The 18,097-nt window shown below is 29.3% G+C and overlaps 1 protein-coding gene across 3 annotated transcripts in view; it reads right to left on the reverse strand.

The window, feature by feature from the left end:
* LOC129916958 (uncharacterized) overlaps positions 1-18,097 on the reverse strand; it is a 140,744-nt gene that overhangs the window by 95,131 nt on the left and 27,516 nt on the right. The window contains exon 2 of one of the 3 annotated variants that reach the window (XM_055997219.1): positions 9,827-9,899. The gene's annotated coding sequence lies outside the window, so the exon portion shown is untranslated. Of the gene's footprint in view, positions 1-4,458; positions 4,515-4,696; positions 5,516-9,826; positions 9,900-18,097 lie in introns of those variants that run through there. The other 2 variants (XM_055997220.1, XM_055997221.1) reach the window with 2 other exon arrangements.

Raw genomic sequence — 18,097 nt, forward strand, 5'->3', positions numbered from 1 at the left:
TCCAACACCCTGCAGAAAGACTAAATATGGCACTTATGCAAAAAAAAAGAAGTATAAACTTTCGTTCTTCCCCCGAAAGTAATTTAAAAGATTCCAAAATTCTCAGAAAAATAAACTTTTTTTTCGAAACAGGTAGCTTTGCCAACTTTTTAGAAAATGTATCTCTATTTCCATTTAACTTTTCAAAGTAAAACCACCCATCACACAAATCATACCAACGCAACCAAAGCATACAGATAATATTTTACAGAAAAAAAAAAAAAGAATCTCAAACTCTTTAAGTGTATCTCGTAAAATGGATAAGTAAAGAAAAAAACGCTGAATTTTCCCAGAACGTTAACTTTGCATGCTTTTGGAAATATTTTAGGCGGAAATTCAGCGTAGAAAATTTCAATAATAAATCACCTATTGTGCAAAATTTTCCACCACATGAATTTTCTTGTATTATACTTCTTATTCTTACATTATAGAATTTTGTTTACCCAAAGTATTTTCAAGATAAGATGGTGGCTCTCGAAGATTGATATTTATTTTTTTTTTTTGTTTATTCTGTAGGTTAACCATATTTGAAAAAAGGAGGGAGAAGGATGTAAACACACTTCTAAAACAAGAAGAGAATACTTGAAGTTAAGTATTTAACAGGAATATAATTAATTATTGCATAGCTATATAGGTTTGAGGAGGATCTTAAGAGTCCTTAAAGGGTATATAATAGAACTTAACCTTTGCCATCCTACTCGACGACCGCAGGAAATAATTCAACTTGAAGATTATTATACGCAAGACCATGTCAACGGGTCCTTGTGAGTTTTGTAATTAATGCAAAGTAAATGCTTCACTTGAAGCAGATATAGAGAGAAAGTGTTGACTTTGGTTAGAATTTTGTTCTCTCTATGAAAAGTAAGACCCAAATATTTGTTTTCTTGGAAAGAAGAGAAGGAACTTTCTTTGCATTGCATATTTTCAATTTTTTTTTTGTGTCTATTTAAATTTTCTAAGAATCTATAACTTTTGTGCTGATGGCAAGAAATGACTTCTTAACTATTTCTTAGAAGATGAAATAAGTTTACTTTAAAAGGTTTTAAAGTAAACAGATAGTAGATTTAAATGCAATGAGAATTTGAAGTCCGGAGGTCTGTTTGCATAAAATTTAATATTTTTGAATTTAATTCTTTGATGTTGTGTATTTATCCTCATAATACATTTTATATACTGTGTACCATAACAATGTCTAAATTCACTTTTTTCTGTTTTCTATAATCACAAAAATGTTAACATTGAAATTCACTGTGGCGTATACGCGTTTTTTTTTTTTGAATCGGTACATTTTTGCATGAGTCGGTGAGGTTAAAACTCAGGCGAAATACATATCTCCATTTTTGGATATTATTAGATTTTAGTTTGTATAATTTTATTTCACCTTAGTACCTAGATAAGATCTAGGAAAAAAAAATTGCAAAAGTATAGCAAATTCCTATAGCATTGAAAGCTTGCTTGGTAGTAATATGTCATATTCTGACAAGATAAGATCTGTAGAAAAACCTCATGATTTTTTTTAATTTATAATTTTTATCTTTTTAGTTTAGAAAAGCTGTTTTTATTTATTTTTAAATACAAGTGTCAACAACAGAATCTGAAATATAACCTAACAAAGCAAATACTTTTAAAAAAATAACACTTTAGAAGAACATTTTTCAATGCAACTTCTACCTTTTGTTCACTTTTGTACCAAATCAACCTATGCATGAATTATCCAATACAAATTTCATCAATAAATCAATCATTATAAACAAAAACTTAGAAATCCTCTTGTAGTTAATTTAAAATATGAACCTCAAAATACATTCCGCACACACGCACAGACAAACAATTTATGTTAAATCTCTCCCTCAAAGGTTTGTGTGCATTATAAATATTAATTAAGATTTCATTAAATGCTGTCTTTTAAATTAAATATGAATTATAACGCATTAATCAACGCAAATTCCATACTCATTCTTGGGTCTTTAAACGAAATAAGAACAACAAAAAAAAAAATAATATTATAATAATTAAACCATAAAGCAGCCATTGCCACCAAACCCATTCTCAAGGAGAGAAAATTTCCCAACATATAATATCATTGCAAAGAAAAGAAAAGAAAAAAAAACCAAGGATTGACATTGGAACAGGTAAACTCGGTTGACTACACTGAAAAAAATATTTCTCATATCAAGAAATGAAATTCTATATTGAAATTCTGAAAAAAAGTTTCTGAAAATTTAAGTTAAAGCAAGTTCATGGGGACGGGAATTACTCAATGCTTGGTAAAAATTTATCAAACATTTACTAGGACATTTCTCCTAAGACAGCCTTTTTAACTGGTACTAGAAATACAACTTTTTCAGTGTTTTCTAGATTTTTCAAAGTAAACTTTTATATTAACTGAAATTTTGTTCACTGTAAAATTGTGTGGGCTTTTAAACGAATCCACCAAACCAAACCAACCTCACCTCATCTCACATCAGACTCCTGGCTGATGGCTGTGTGAGAAGTCCTTTGAAATGGAAATATTCTTGTTTAAACATTCGACAGACATGCGACACGCATAACGCTTGACATAATTTAATAAAGTACATGAGAATAAATACATGCTCCACTCTTGTATACATTTGCATAGAAAATATCCTTCAGAGGAAAACTCTCCTCCACATGTCCTCCCCCCCTTATCCACTTTGTTTGTATACAGGGGGAGTATAGAGATTTTGTAGTGGATATACAAAAGGACATATCACATGTTGTCTCCACTCTTTCTCTTTCAGAATCTTTTTTACTATATTATGTTGGAGTATTATACAACGTATTCAAGGCGAAGGACTTTTCTGATATATTCGGTCGCAGCAGCAGCACCAGCACCAGCACACGTAATGTGTTTCTTGTATTTATATAGCAGCGCGACTGACATAATTCCACAGCATGCTGTCAAGTTTAATACAACACAAAACGACACATGAAAAATTGTCTTTGACAGTTGTCGGAAATTTAAGATAATAATATTTTCTTGCCATGAAGAAAATGAATACAGGCAGGATGGCTAGTAGAGGGTAGAGGGGGGTGAGGTAGAACAAAATGATGACGACCAAAAACGAAGAAGAAAATTTTCGTTTGACTTGATGACTTTGAATGGTTTTGACATCACCACGCAACCTTCAAGACAACACAACTAAGTCAGAGTGCGATTGGAGTATCATATACGTGACGATGGTAATTTTTTTTTCCCATCTTAAGTCCTTATAGCTTAGATTAACCCAATAAATCTTTTATTTCTAAAGTCCTTCAGCTGCCAAGCTTTATTTTTCATAAATGAAGGATACCAGAGTTACAGTTAATAGTAATGTTCTTGTTCATATTCAAAATTTTTAAGTAGGGATATATAATGTTTAGTAAATGAAACCATTGGATTTTTCGATAAAAACTGAATTTTTGCATTGAAATAATTGATTACATAAATCAAAGACTTTTTCAAATAAGAACTTTAAACTTTTGCTATTTTACTTTCAAAAATAAGGGCTATTCATGAAAAAATAACTTTATATTTTAATGTTGAAAAAAAAATTAGTTAATTTTTTTTTTCAAAACTTTTACCTATTAAAAAAAGTTGTTCGAAACTGAAATACTTTTTAATTTTTTTCATAAATTGTAATACATATTGACATTTTTTTTTTATAATTTCAAATAATAATAAATGTGGCCTTAAAAAATTTTAAAAATAAATGCATTTTATTTTACGAAAAAGTTTTAAAAAGGACATGTTTAAATTTGTTCAATAATAATTTTTTTATTAAAAAATCTGAGTTTAATTACCATTTTTTCAAAAACCCTTTCCTCAATTTACTTAATTTTAATTTTACAAATATGAATGAGCTTCTAGCTTTTAAAAATGTATATTTAAATATTGTAGGTGTTGCCGTTGTGTTCAAATATTTTTTTTTTGTGTTTGAAGTCAGTTTGTGAGAAAATTGCATTTATTGCCTAAATGATGGAAGATTGTCTTTCACTCCCATATAATTGTTTTTTATAAATTGTTTAGACAATCTTTTGGCATTAGTAAATTTATGAAATCACAACAAAAACATAACTGTTAAAAAGAACCAAGTTCTCCTATCTTAAAACTATTATGCTGGCACAAAAAGTACTGAGATGTAAAAGTTAACCTAGTTCTAAAGTTTGGTTTGGTTTTATATGTATATGTATCAATAATGGAACCATTTAAAATTAGCTCCTATTTATAGTTTAACACACATTTAGACCTTAACATTTAACTCAAAGCTCAAATGTCACTCTGATAGTCTAATACAACATTAACCGGAAATATTTAATTCCATATATTTTTTATTGAGGTTTGTCAGGAAAAATTGCAATCAACTTATAATTTTTTCTTATAACGACTATAAAGATTGATTAAATCTTAATACCTACCCAATTATTTACTCCAAATGCTTTTTATCACTCGTGGTTTATGAACACAAGCACTTTTTTTTAATTTTGTTTACTTTTTTTATTTACTTTGTTGTTGTAACACAAGTACATAAACAAAACATTAAAACACAAACAAACAAAACAAAAAAAAACTCCGATAAGATGGATTTAATAATAATTAAAAATGTGGCTGGCGACGAAAAAAAAAGGTACAAGATTGTTGTAAGAGAGAGCTTACTTTTATCGATTAACTTCGTTAAGTTGATGGTGGATGCGGATTATTGTACACTCACTTCTTCTTGGTTGAGTTCATTAATGTAATTTTTTTTTTGTTTGTTTGGTATAAAACCACAGAGAGATAGATTTACTTTTTTTTCTTCTTTGTTTGGGTTTTAGAAAATAATACCAACCAAGATTGACGTTAATTAAATTTTAATTTTAATTAAAAACCACGAACGAGGAATTATTTATGTGTAGAATATGCTTTGAAAGGTCCAAAGTATTTTGATATTTTTTAGGGATCGAAATTTAATATTCACTCATCATTAACTATTTCGGATGAGTTACACTGAACTACTAAAAAGCAGAGAATCAGCGAAGTATTTGTTGTTGTTGTATTTGTGTGTTGTGTTATCATCAACAACAAAAACCAAGAGAGCCATATTCTTATCTGTAGTTCATGAGCGTCTATATCAGTAGGTAAATGGAACGGGGATACCTAAATAGACAGCTTTAGATTAGGTATAGTATTGTATTTGATGGAGAGTGTGGTTTTTTGACACATGCCATCTGATTGAGTTATTAATTTACAAATAGCGTGAGAGATTTTGACCTTAAAGTGCGTCATAACTTGAAAATCACTATGACTGATTTGTAACTTATAAAAATTTTACTATGTACTTTTTTTTCACTACTAGTACAGGAAAGTTAGTAAAAAAAGAAGCATATTGTGGAACGAAATATAGGACGGCTTATGTCCTGGTTTTCGGGACGCCACCCACCTGGCGAAATCCGCCATTTTGGAAAACCCGAATCGCTCTATATCTCAAAAACTATGGGTCCTATAGAAATGATTATCAGACCAAAGTTCTTGGAAATTTAATTGTATTTTTCTTTGTAATACATTATTTTTTTGAGTGGGCAATAGTTTTGAGGTTATGTTGTTTTAATTTATTTTTTTTTTTTTGATTTTTTTTTAAGATTTTATCATTCCCGGTATTATTTACATAATTCTTTTTTCAAAACGGTGGATTTCGGTTGGCGTCCCGAAAACCAGGACTTAAGCTTTTCTAATACCCCTCTTTCAGATTTGAAAAATTCAGCCATCCTATATTTCGTTCCACGAAAAAGTCTATCTTTCCTGTACTATACCCCATTCTAAAGAAATCTATATAATTAATCCAATTTTCACTGACTGATTTCAATCAGGTAGGTACTTTTTTCTACTTTTCACTGCTTTTATACCTTTGAAGAACTAGTTACAGTGGATAAAATATATATGTATGTAAATTGTAAAAAAAAAAGAAAAAAAAAGCAAAAAAGAATAACTTACCTAATTGTATTATTTTAATTACAATAAATAGGATACAATTCATTTTTTAATAATTTTTCAAGAATACAAACAACAATGTCTCAAATACCTAAGGCTTTTAGAACAAAAAAAGATCAAGATCTTCATTAAAATATGTTGCCACTTACGATAAAATGACAACTTGAAAATTGACTCAGAATAAAATACACGACCGGGTAGCTCTTAATAACTCTTGTTATTCAAAGTACATTTTTCTTAGATAACTTATACATATACTAGCTGACCCGGCGGACTTCGTTACGCCATTTCTTGTATTTATTTCTAATTTTCGACCCTGTAATGAGTTAATTTTTAAATGATAAAGAGGATCAAAACTTAAAAATATTCACTTTTAAACTTTTACCAAAAGTGGCCTATGCCAAATACTCATTCATGCGCATGATTAGAACCTATATTTCCTGTAAGTTTGAGATTTTTTGCAGACTTTTAAAAATTCCAAAAAAAAAAAAATAAAAGACTACTCAAAAATGTCCCTAAAAATTAGTTGTTTCTCAAAAATTTGTATTTCAAAATACAGGGCCTATGAAAAATATCCGTATTAGACCCCTAATTGTTTTTTTTTAATATCTTTCTAATGGTGTAACTCAAATTTCTGTGCAAAATTTTGCGTACCTGTAATAAGTCTTTTGTCGAAGGTCTGCAAAAAAAAAAAAACCTTCACAACTTGGTTCTGAAATTTTTTTTGAATTTTTTCAATACCTTTTTTAACTATTGAATAAATTTTTCTCTCATTTAAGAAAAAAGTCAACTCTTTACGACTTACCGTTTAGAAAATAGCCTCTTTTTTCAATGTCGTGTTACCCCTATTTACCCTATAAAATCTTAAATTTTTTTTGGCTTAAACCTTCTCCTCTTTGATTTAAAAAAAAAAAAAATTAAGAAAATAAGTCAGCCGGTGTGGCTGGTTAGCGAACGTACACAAAACCAAACTTTAATATATATAATAGATAAGAAGAAAAAAAAAATAGATGTGTAATTTTTTTAATTAACTTTTCAAAAACTTCTTTTATATAATTTAAATACATTTTATCCTTAAAAATTGTAAGAAATAAATAGATGTATATGTAAATTTTTAAAATATGTAGTTCATATTTTGATATACCTTAATAAATTTTTTTGTCATATACCGATTTTAGTAATTAGATATTTATTATTTATTTAACGAAATTGCATATATACTTGTTTTAGAGCTCAGTTTGATTTCAGATGTTGTTTTTTTTTTGTATTTTTATATATGAGGCGTTCAGAATAATAACATGTCAAGTCCATTTGAAATTTGTGCATTAAACAGAATTTTGACAATTCCCAGAAACTAAACAATCTTTTGAAAAAAATATTTCACAGGTAAATAGCTTTGTATCCCGAGAAATTATTTCCTTAATTCCATATATCAAAAACGAAACACTTTATTTTTAAGACTTTAAAATATCCATTTTATAGAAAAGAGGATTTGACCAATTAGTATTCTGAACACCTTATATCTCGCTTATAGAACCTCTACCATACAAAATTGCAATTTGCTCAGAAACGGCCATAACGATTTTGATTAAAATTTGCACGTGAAACAACTTTTTTAATTTTTTTTCAAATCTCAAATAACTGATAAAAGTGGAGTTGCGTATGTTTTTTCTTTTAAAATCAGTTTAAGTTTTTTAAATTTCTCTCTTCTTTTTCGAGAAATCTTAACCCTCCGTAGTAGGGTGGTCCACTTTTTTGGTTTTTACATTTCCGTTGTTCCCCACTCAAAAATTGGTTGCATATGTGTTTTGTATTACACACGTGAAATTTCAGCTTTTTAGGTGAAGTGTAAGTGGGCGCTCAACAGGCTCAAAGTTTTTGCTCAGATGCTGGTATAGCTGGGTCCTCATGCCTAGTAATTAATTCCTGTTTTGATTTATCAAGTGAATTAAGTTATGATGTGGTAAAGTTTTTCATAAAAAACCAATAGTTAAGTGATATTTTCACAGATAATAATTTTTGTTCATTTAAATTCGTCTGTAAGTATTTTTTGCTTAAAGTTATCAAAACAGAATTAATCAATGAAATACGAGCTAATGACTCAAAATCAAAGAAACGTGAAAATCATTTACTTGGTTGTCGGGAACATGCGTGTTTATCATGTTTAATCCAAATTGCAACCTCAAGCCAAGTCCTAATACGATATAATCAGATATTAAGGGTAAGGTAAGGGTAACAAAGTCTAATATTCCAAAGCTGATGAGCGCCCTCTTCCTTTTAGTTTTGAAGGCTAAAACTTTCAGCATATGTTGGTATTGATGTCTGTAGCAAAATAATGGGTGGGGAACTAATGAATTATATGGTTTATTTTTTTGCCTTATAACGTGGACCACACTACTCTGTAGGCACACCTAATTTTTGTGACGTGATATTTGGTGCGAATTTGGCTTCTACTTTTTGATGTCGCTATAACTATTTTATGTCTCATATTTTATAGAGAATACGCATATGAAATAAATGTAGAATTTTCCTAGGAATTCGAATATTGCATTCAAAATTTCAAAAAAATAAATTGTCACCATTATTAAGAGTCTTTTTTGCACCCACTTTTTTTAAAAATTGTTATTTTTTAATTTTTGTCGTGCCAAATTCGCACCCATGTGTCGACAGAGGGTTAAAAGCCAATTATGCTTTGTATATCTTCTCTAACACGACTGATTGTTGAAAAGCTAATGCATCCACAAAGATTGACTGATTGGTTTGGTTTATGAGTTAGGACCGCACTTTTTCGATAGCAAGGATTTTTCAATAATAAAATAGAACAGAACTAGGCTACTGCTGAACTATTTTCTTGCAAGCTTGTTAACTTAAATTTGCTTATTAAAAAGGAACACTATAGAATTGAAAATAGTGTCACCATGTGCAGAATCTAAATGAAATCAAATCAATCTCTAAATAATTTAAGAAGAGTCTTGAAGTCAAAAAACAACTACATACCACTGTTTATATCAAACATATAAAAAATATATTATTGAGTGATATGTAGGCAATGTATATGATAAGACTCCTGAAACATGCTCCACAAAAAAAAAAAAAGTATCATACTCAAGTTCCATTTAGCTTTCTAAAAAGCCATTGGTGACCCTGATGGATTTTATTGCATTTCAACAGCACGTTCAACGGAAGTCGTGTTGTACGTGTCAACGAAATAGAATCCTCTATACTCCTAAGTCCCTGAACTTTTTCAATTTTCCGTATTATTTTGTACAAACATACATTTTATTCGTTCTCCTTGTAGTCGTACACCAAGACGACAACACGTCTAAAACACTCACTAAAAATGTCTTTTCTTATTTTTTTTTTTTTGTATTTTTTGTATGAATCATGATACACTCGTATACACTCTTTCCAAAATATTCACAAAGTTCTTAGCACATACTCGTACTCGTTGTACTCATTCAATGGTAGAACATAAATAATTCTCTGAATTTCTAATAGAAAATTTGCCAAAAGGCAAAAATATAAGGAGTATAAAAAAATACAAAACTTCAAAAGGATTTCTCTAAGACAAATACAAAAATTCTTAATCGAAATAAATCAAAAAAGCAAAAGCTATGAGCTGAGTTGAGTTCAGTTACGCTGCCTGATGCTGTGAATATTGTATTTGTATTTCTTTGAAATATTGTTCCGCATGGAGAGTTTTTTTTATTTTTTATGAATCAAACAATTTATTTCATTTTAAATATGGATTTGGATATAAATACAACAAAAAAAAATATTTATATTCATAAAGTAAATGGATATGAATGTTATGCTTACTTGGTTAGGTTTTTTTTTATTTTATTTTGTGCCCAAGGACATTATTTTTGGCTTCATCATTACTGACATTAGTCTGAAAGAAAAAGATAAAAAGATATTTTAGATTATTATTTTTTTTAACTTTTATCAAATTTTAAAAGCTTTAAAGAAAAAAGTTCAAATTTTTCTTTAAAATTTCTATAAAATTTTCTAAGTAAGTCCTATTTTGATATCGCAAACTCTAATAATTTTATCGATTTTTAAAATTAAAAAGAGATAAGAAATTTTATATTGCACTTGAGCTTGAAGGGAAGGGTCAATTGTCAATGGTATTTGAATGAAAAGAAACCACTAAGCTTCGACAAGAAAAGTCTTAGAAAAAAAAAATAGAAATCTTGAATTTCATTTAAATTTTTTTATAATGAATCGTTTTTCAAAACCACAATTCTAAACTTTCTATAACAATCGACAACAACAATCACTAAAAAAAATATCCTTGAGATCAAAACCGATGCTATTATAGAATAGTAGAAAACGTTTCTTGATTCCTTTTCTTCTTTTTTTTCTTCTTTTGTTTAATTTTTTTTTTTTTTTTTTTTTTCTTTAAAGAAGAATTCAAAGAATGGGGCAATCAATCAGAGGACTGACACAGATTGGACGAAAAATAGCCCACAAAACGACGAACACACACAAACAAACACTTCCGGGATAAAGGAAAGTTGCATAGAATCTTTAGAAAATGTGTTATAGAAATGAATTTATTTGTGTAGAATGAAAAAAATAGAGGAAAAGATAAAAAAAAAAGTAAGAAAAAAAACGAGAAGAAATTTTTTTTATCCTTGTGGGATGAAAATAAAGAAACTTGAGAGAAGAGCAAAAACTGAAGGCCACAGAGGAAGTAGCACCAGAAGCACCACATAAAAATTAAATGGAAACAGTACTGCATTAAGACAAAATGGAGCCTTTTTTTATGTTTAAGTTTATTTTTATCAAGAATTATATATATAATTTTTTTTACTTTATAAAAGAAATTATTATAGCCTTCAGTTTAAAAGCTTTTTATTTAAACTAAAGAAGGTAGCCATTTGAAGAAAAAAGGATGAAATATTAGAGGAAACAACATTGCTAGCTGAAAAACTTCAGTTCAGATAACAAATGGATTAATATTAAAGACCATACTTACGAACTGCTAATTTAACTTATTCTTCTATCCTTCTAAAGATTTTAAAATATTACACAGTAACTTTATCTCCATTTCAAATATTGGTAATAAGTTCTAAAGAGTTAAGTATTTCGGATTGGGCATTTCAATGAGTATGAATTTCAAACTGTTCGAGATTAACATATACCATATTTCTTAGTGGAATAACTAAAACTTGAAGAAATAGCAATTAGGAAACCGGAAACCGCTCCGATTTTTATGATTTTTTTTTCCAAAAGTGTCAGTCGTCATCACACTTTAACTTCTATTGTTCAAAAATTTTCGCTTTTGCGAAGTTTAACAGTTGACATGCTAAAAAGCAATGTCTTAACTTAATACCACTCATATGACTGACCACCAAGAGATTTATCATAACATAATTTTTCTTTTAATTACCGATTTTTAAAGTTATTTCAAAAATTGCCAAGTAAACAATCAAAATTTTATTGATACGAATTTGAACCCAAACTTTAGAACTTGTCACACTTTTACATCTCAGTACTTTTTGTGCCAGCATAATTTCAACATAGGAGAACTTGGCTCTTTTTTTAACAGTAATGTTTTTGTTGTGATTTCACTGCTTTTTGCAAGATATGGCTGTAGAATTGAAAATCTCTATGTATATTTGATGAAAATTCAGTGAAAATGGGCGGTTGGCACGCCCCCTGGCTAAAGTTTTCAAATTTTAAATAATAATACCATCTCTTCTATTCAACCAAATTTCAAGATTCTACGATAAAATCAGAAGTGTTCTATAATAATTGATGAAAATTCAGCGGAAATGGGTGGTTGCCACGACCCCTGGCTGAAATTTTCAAATTTAAAATTTTTTCCTCTGTATAAACTACCAGCTCTACCATTCTACCAAATTTCAATATTCTACGATAATCAAAAGTGCTCTATAATATTTGATGAAAATTCAGCGGAAATGGGCGGTTGCCACGCCCCCTGGCTGAAATTTTCAAATTAAAAATTTTTTCCTCTGTATAAACTACCAGCTCTACCATTCTACCAAATTTCAATATTCTACGATAATCAAAAGTGCTCTATAATATTTGATGAAAATTCAGCGGAAATTGGCGGTTGCCACGCCCCCTGAATTGAAAATCTTAAATTTTCGATTTTTCCCTTTGTATACACCACAAGTCCTATCACCGTGTAAAATTTCAAGTGTCTACTTTAACGGGAAGTTCTCCATAATTTTGATGATCTGTCAGTGAGTGAGTGAGTGATTCAGTCAGTCACCTACGGTTTTTGCGATTTTTGAAGCCCTATATCTCAGAAACTACTCATCGTAAAAGGCTGAAATTTTGTGAGGTGTTTGGGTTTGACCAGCTCAACAAATGTAGCGAGTTTGAAATTTCTGGCATCTTTGGTGTGGAAGTTACAGAGGGGTCGAAAATGGCCTGAGTTGTTTCCTGTAAATAAGGGTGTAGTGCCAAAGTTGCTAGAGAACTTGGCTGGGCACTACCGTGCCCCTTGATACCTATTATACCTACTATTTCATACTATACTTTATTATACATTTTTTTTTTTATTTTAAATGCATTTTTTAATTAAGGTGTTCTTATATCTATTGTAAGTGCAAAAAATCGTGCTTTTTCGTGAAATTTTTATGAAGAGGCTTTCTAATAAATAAATACATATTCTACAATTAATTGACATTATAGAGAATTTAATGTATTTTAAAAATTTGCGATGTATTTACCAAAATACTGAGTTCCGTTATTTTTGCAGTAGATGTCCTAGAGGACTTCCACAAAAAGGTTTCTGGTGGTGATCAAGATATCTCTGATCCAAATTATTTAAAAATAAGAAAAACCAAAAGATTCGTTTTTAAAATAGATGAATACAGGTTATGAACGAAGGAACAGTCAAAATTTTGATTTTTCACAAAATGGCGGCTTCCCAAAGTAAAAAAAACGTTATTTCTCAAGAAAATTTTCACTTTAAAGTGACTTAAGAAATCGAATTATTGTTAGAAAAATTATTCCTTCGTTCAATACCTGGAAAAAGTATCTACCTAAGAAGATATTGTGAAAATTTCATCGGTTCAGCCGGAGAAATTTTCCTCATTTTCAAAAAACACCGTTTCGAGAAGAACGCGTTTAAAAATTGTGGGAACCATGTAAACTAAGTTAAAACGTCTTCACAAAACACACTTATTTCTCCGTAACTAATTGCGGTATCAATGTGAAATTTTCGAACAATATTCTTAAATATACCTTTTTACATTCAAAATATGAAAAAACAAAAAAAAAATATTTGATTTTTTTTTCAAAGTTACAACTAGATAAAGTACACCTTAATATAATCAGTTTTTGGGAGTTGAGAAAATCTAATGTTGAGAAATTGCACAAAACCTATACCTATCTACGTTGACAGAAATGTATTAAGATAATTGTTTTTATGTGGGGTAATTCATTATAAACAAATTTGTAACGGTTATTATAAGAACAGATATTCTTCTTTCAAAAACTGTTTAAATTTTCCCGATATCTCTTGTATTGCTCGAAATATCTTAAGTGGTTTCATTTAATAAGCCAAAGAGAAACTAAACTTAATCTAAAGTTTATGTCACTGGTCACAGAATTTTTGCCACAAGAACCAAAATATACTTTTTTGAAGGTTTTTGAGTTGCTGAACTCGAATCCACAATCAGAAAAATTCTATTAGCCTCCGTTCTTGAAATATAACCGTTATAAAAAAAAAACCTTTTTTTGCATTTTATAACAGTAATATTTCAAGAACGAAGGCTAATAGAATTTTTCTAATTGTGGATTCGAATTCAGCAACCTAAAAACCTTCAGAAAAGTGTATTCTGATTGTAGTGGCAAAACAATTTTAATTTCGTTGGCCAGTGTTGTTTCTGATTCAAAGACCGCTACTTAAATTTTAAAAATCTCGGGCAATAAAAGAGATATCGGAAAGATTTAAACATATTTTGAAAGAATAAAACTATCTCTTATAGGCACCGTTACAAATTTATTCATAATGAATTACTCCACATAAAAACATAACCTCGAAAACAGCCAAAAGTACGTTTTTTGACATTTTCTAACGGAAATATTTCAAAAATGAAGGCCAATTAAATTTTTCTGACTTCAGATTCGGATTCAGCACCCCAAAAACCACTAGAAAAGTATATTTTGGTTCTTTTGGCAAAAACCTTTTTGACTAGTGTAATCAGAAGACAAAAATGTTAAAGAAATTTTGTTGATGTTGGGGAAGAGGCGACATTAAGGGCAATTTTTTTTTTTTTTTATGAAAAAAAAATTTTGTTATTTGACTTTTTTGGAAAAAATAAAAATGCAGTTTTATTGAAATCGCTTTGAATATTACGTCTGCTAAGTTTAATCAAAATCGTTAGAGCCATTTTTGAGTTATTTGGTTGAAAATTTGAATGGGAGGTACGGCGAGATATTAAAACCAATATACTTGCCGTACACTGAGGGAAAAGCCACCATAAAACAACGTGAAATCAATGAAAACCACATTGATTTAACTATTATTATACGGAATGATTTTGCGCTCAAAACTTTAGCTGGGTTTTATAATAGTTTAATTCAGTTAGGTTTGATAAAGAAACGATCTTTCACAAAACATCAAAGTTAAGTAAACGTTCAATATAATTTCTAGACGGATAATTTTGATAAAATCCGCCGCAGCTTTCGAAGATGTAAAATCTTGAAATAACTGCTTTGCGATTTCGATGATCAAAGGGAAATATATTTTTTTTCGGGCTAAGATTTTTTAGCTTATTAAACTGATTTCTGTATGCCTTTGAGACATGGTTCCTCAATAGTCTGATTGGTTTTCCGACAAATCACTCAATGATAAAAGGTCCTTTTTCATAATTCTCACAAAAAAAAAAAATAAAATAAAAAAAATAGAAATGATTGAAATACTTAGATCCTGAAGGACGGCAATCATTTGTACTGCGTTGAGCTGGTCCTCTCACACGTTTGTTAGCATAAATTTTCTGGATCACAGGATACTATACTTCATATTGCAAAAAAAAACCCCAAGGGATGCATTTGGGTATCATCAGGATGTGGTGTGGGTGTATTGGTGGTGTTTATCCTTTCTTATTCTCATATTTTATCTTCTCTATGTTTTTAGTTGTTAAAGTGGGGAAGACTGGAGACACTCAACAACTGGGTATATGGAGGTGGGATTAGAAAGATTCACTGGCATTAAGCATGTCTCGTATCGTATGTTTTTTATTTATTTTTATTTTTTTTTTTTTGTTCATGAGAAGAGTGCATATATATTTCTTGTGAGAGATGAGCAATGCATCCTGTTGCTTGGGTTTCTATTCCTTCAACAGAGACAGCAGCAATATCGTCGCTGTTGTCTATGTTGTAGTCAGTTTTTGGTATGCGGTAACAGCTTGTTTTGTACTTTGTGATGTTTCATTTTTCTTTTGACTTGCTAACATGAATCTTTTTAAGTCAGTACAGTAGTTGTTGGGGTATATCTTTTTTTGTTTTTTGTCTGTTGAGAAATGAGATGGGAAAACTAAACAAATTGCTTTGCTGTTGAGGGATAACACTTTGCATAAACACTACGAAATGCTGTGATGTAGACGGTAAATAAGGATATTTTGTGATTGACAACAACTTTCGATACATTTTGTCTGCTCACTATTCTTTTGGGTATTTGGATGTAGAAAAAGAAGTTTTATTTTTTTTTTTTTTCATTGAATTTAGCTATAAATATGAAAAAGATTGGTAAACTGTAAATTTTCTGCAAAAATATGAGAAAAATTGGTAAACTGTAAATTTTCTGCTTTTCAATCAATAAATAATATATCAAAGAAATGTTGGAAAAACGATCATATTTTGTACGTATTTAGAACTCGAATCGGAAAAAATATTGCTTTTTTTTTTCTTTTTTTTTTTCATACTCACAAAATTTGAGGGTTTTAGACGATTTTACATTTTTCAGACTACCTAAAAATAGAATTTGCTCTAAAATTTTTTCGAAGTGTGGACAAACAAAAATTTTAGGTGAACAAACATGGAAAAAGGTTGAACAAACGAACTTACTTATCAAGTTGGTTTAAAAAATGTTGAGGTCGCAATTCTGGCTTCAATTCTGGTGACAATAATTGAAAGGTATGCAAGCTGAAAAAAAAACTCTGTATGGTCTCGAGCAAGCCAGTCGAATATCTGGCACTATAGTACCTACTACAGTATCAGCACTAGAGCATGAAAAATTGATGCTTTCGTATATTATAAAAAATCTGAAGAAAATATGATATAAATAGCAGTTTATTTAGGTACATGATCTTTTAATTTAAGATAATAATACAAAAGTTAAAAAACTAAAACTTGACTATTTTACCAAAATGACGCGTCGTCATGACGATCTAAAATGTATGAAACACGAACATATTTTCATCTTAAGTTGTTTATTCAATAACCTTGTTCACTTTTCAGTTCATATATCTACCACTTATTACTGCTGGAATATAATTTTTTTTATTAGGAAGGTTACCACGTCTATCTAATATCGAATGGAGTAGTACCTAAGGTTTTAGTTTTTCAACTTATTTTTTTAATTTTTAATTTTTTATTTTAAGATAATAATTTCGTGGCAAAGTATTTTCATAGTATCTGTACCTTAAAAAAAAAAAAAAGAGGTTGTCTGTAAGGCTGATAACGTCGTGAGAACGTCGTCAGAAAACAGGTTGTGTACTTTTGTTTAAAATGAGTCAATTGAAGCGTTTACTTTTTTCAAACAATCATAATTTACAAGAAAAAGCTAAAAAAAAATACCTTTTTTATTTTCTCATTATATTATTTTTTTTATTTTAAAAGCTTACAAAAAAAATTATGCATTTTAAAAGCCAAGTATTTCTTCTTAAGAATAAAACCATTTTTAAATTTTTACAATGCGCAAAAAGTATAAAAATAATTTATTGAAAACAATCATTTTCATCAAAAAAAGCAAAAAAAAACATGAATTTTTATCTACTCATGTCATTAATTCCATTTTTTTCCCTAACAACCTATAAAAATTTTTATAACATCTTATCTCAAAAAATATATATAGATCAGGTCTATGAGACATCTACAAAAAGAGCTAGAATTTTTTTAACTCGATCAAATTTCAATATGTGAAAGCTTTTTATTTCACCTTTCATATGACGTATCAATCTCATTTCAAAGATGCCTTCAAGAGAAGTTAGAATTTTTTAAAGTCAACCATGTCGAATTTCCAGACTGAGATTACGGTGCTTCCCACACTGGTGGCTGTTCGGGGGCAACATATCTCCACTGGGGTTTTGAGGTTTTTCGCAAGTTTCTTGATTTAACATTGTGTAGCTTGTAGTTATTCTACCTGTATGTGTGATATACCAAATGAAAGGTAATTGTGTCAGGATGTTCATAAAAGTTTAATAAAATTTCTATCTGCTCTTGGTCAAAAGTTATAACCTGTTGAAATCTAAAATTTATTTTACCGTTATCTCAAAATATTGTTTAGGAAAATGATTGAAACTTCGCACACATATAGTCGTGGTCATGGTCTATCATTACTCCATATACCTACTTTATTCCTGTATCTATTAAAAAAAAAGAGAAAAATAAAAAACTATGAAAATAGGTTAAAAACGGTCAAAAACCATGTTTTTTTAAAAACTTGTTTCTTCCGTTATTCAATCAAAACTCACTAAACGTTTATAGGACCTACATGTCCTATAAGTTTGAGATTTTTTGAATGCTCAAAAAAAAGGTAAAAATCAAAAATTACCCAAAAATACCCCTAAAAAACAAGGTGTTTTTCAAAAATTCATATTTCGAAACGCAGAGTGTTGGAAAAAAATCCAGACAACTAATTTTTTTCCCTCATCTTTCACCTGGCATCTTTAGAATTGTCAAAAAAAATTACCTTTACCCAATATAATCATTTTTTTATAGCCCCAGCACGTGTACAACGTTCAAACAAAACGTTATAGCTTAGTTTCAAATTTTTTAGAATTTTTTCTTAAATACAGTTATTCTTAAATTAATCTCATCTATCTATAGCAAAAAAAAAATCAATTCTCTACGACTTCGCATTTAGATTTTAGCCGAAATTTCATC

Source organism: Episyrphus balteatus, chromosome 3, assembly GCF_945859705.1.
Source record: "Episyrphus balteatus chromosome 3, idEpiBalt1.1, whole genome shotgun sequence".
In the NCBI taxonomy this organism is placed as follows: domain Eukaryota; kingdom Metazoa; phylum Arthropoda; class Insecta; order Diptera; family Syrphidae; genus Episyrphus; species Episyrphus balteatus.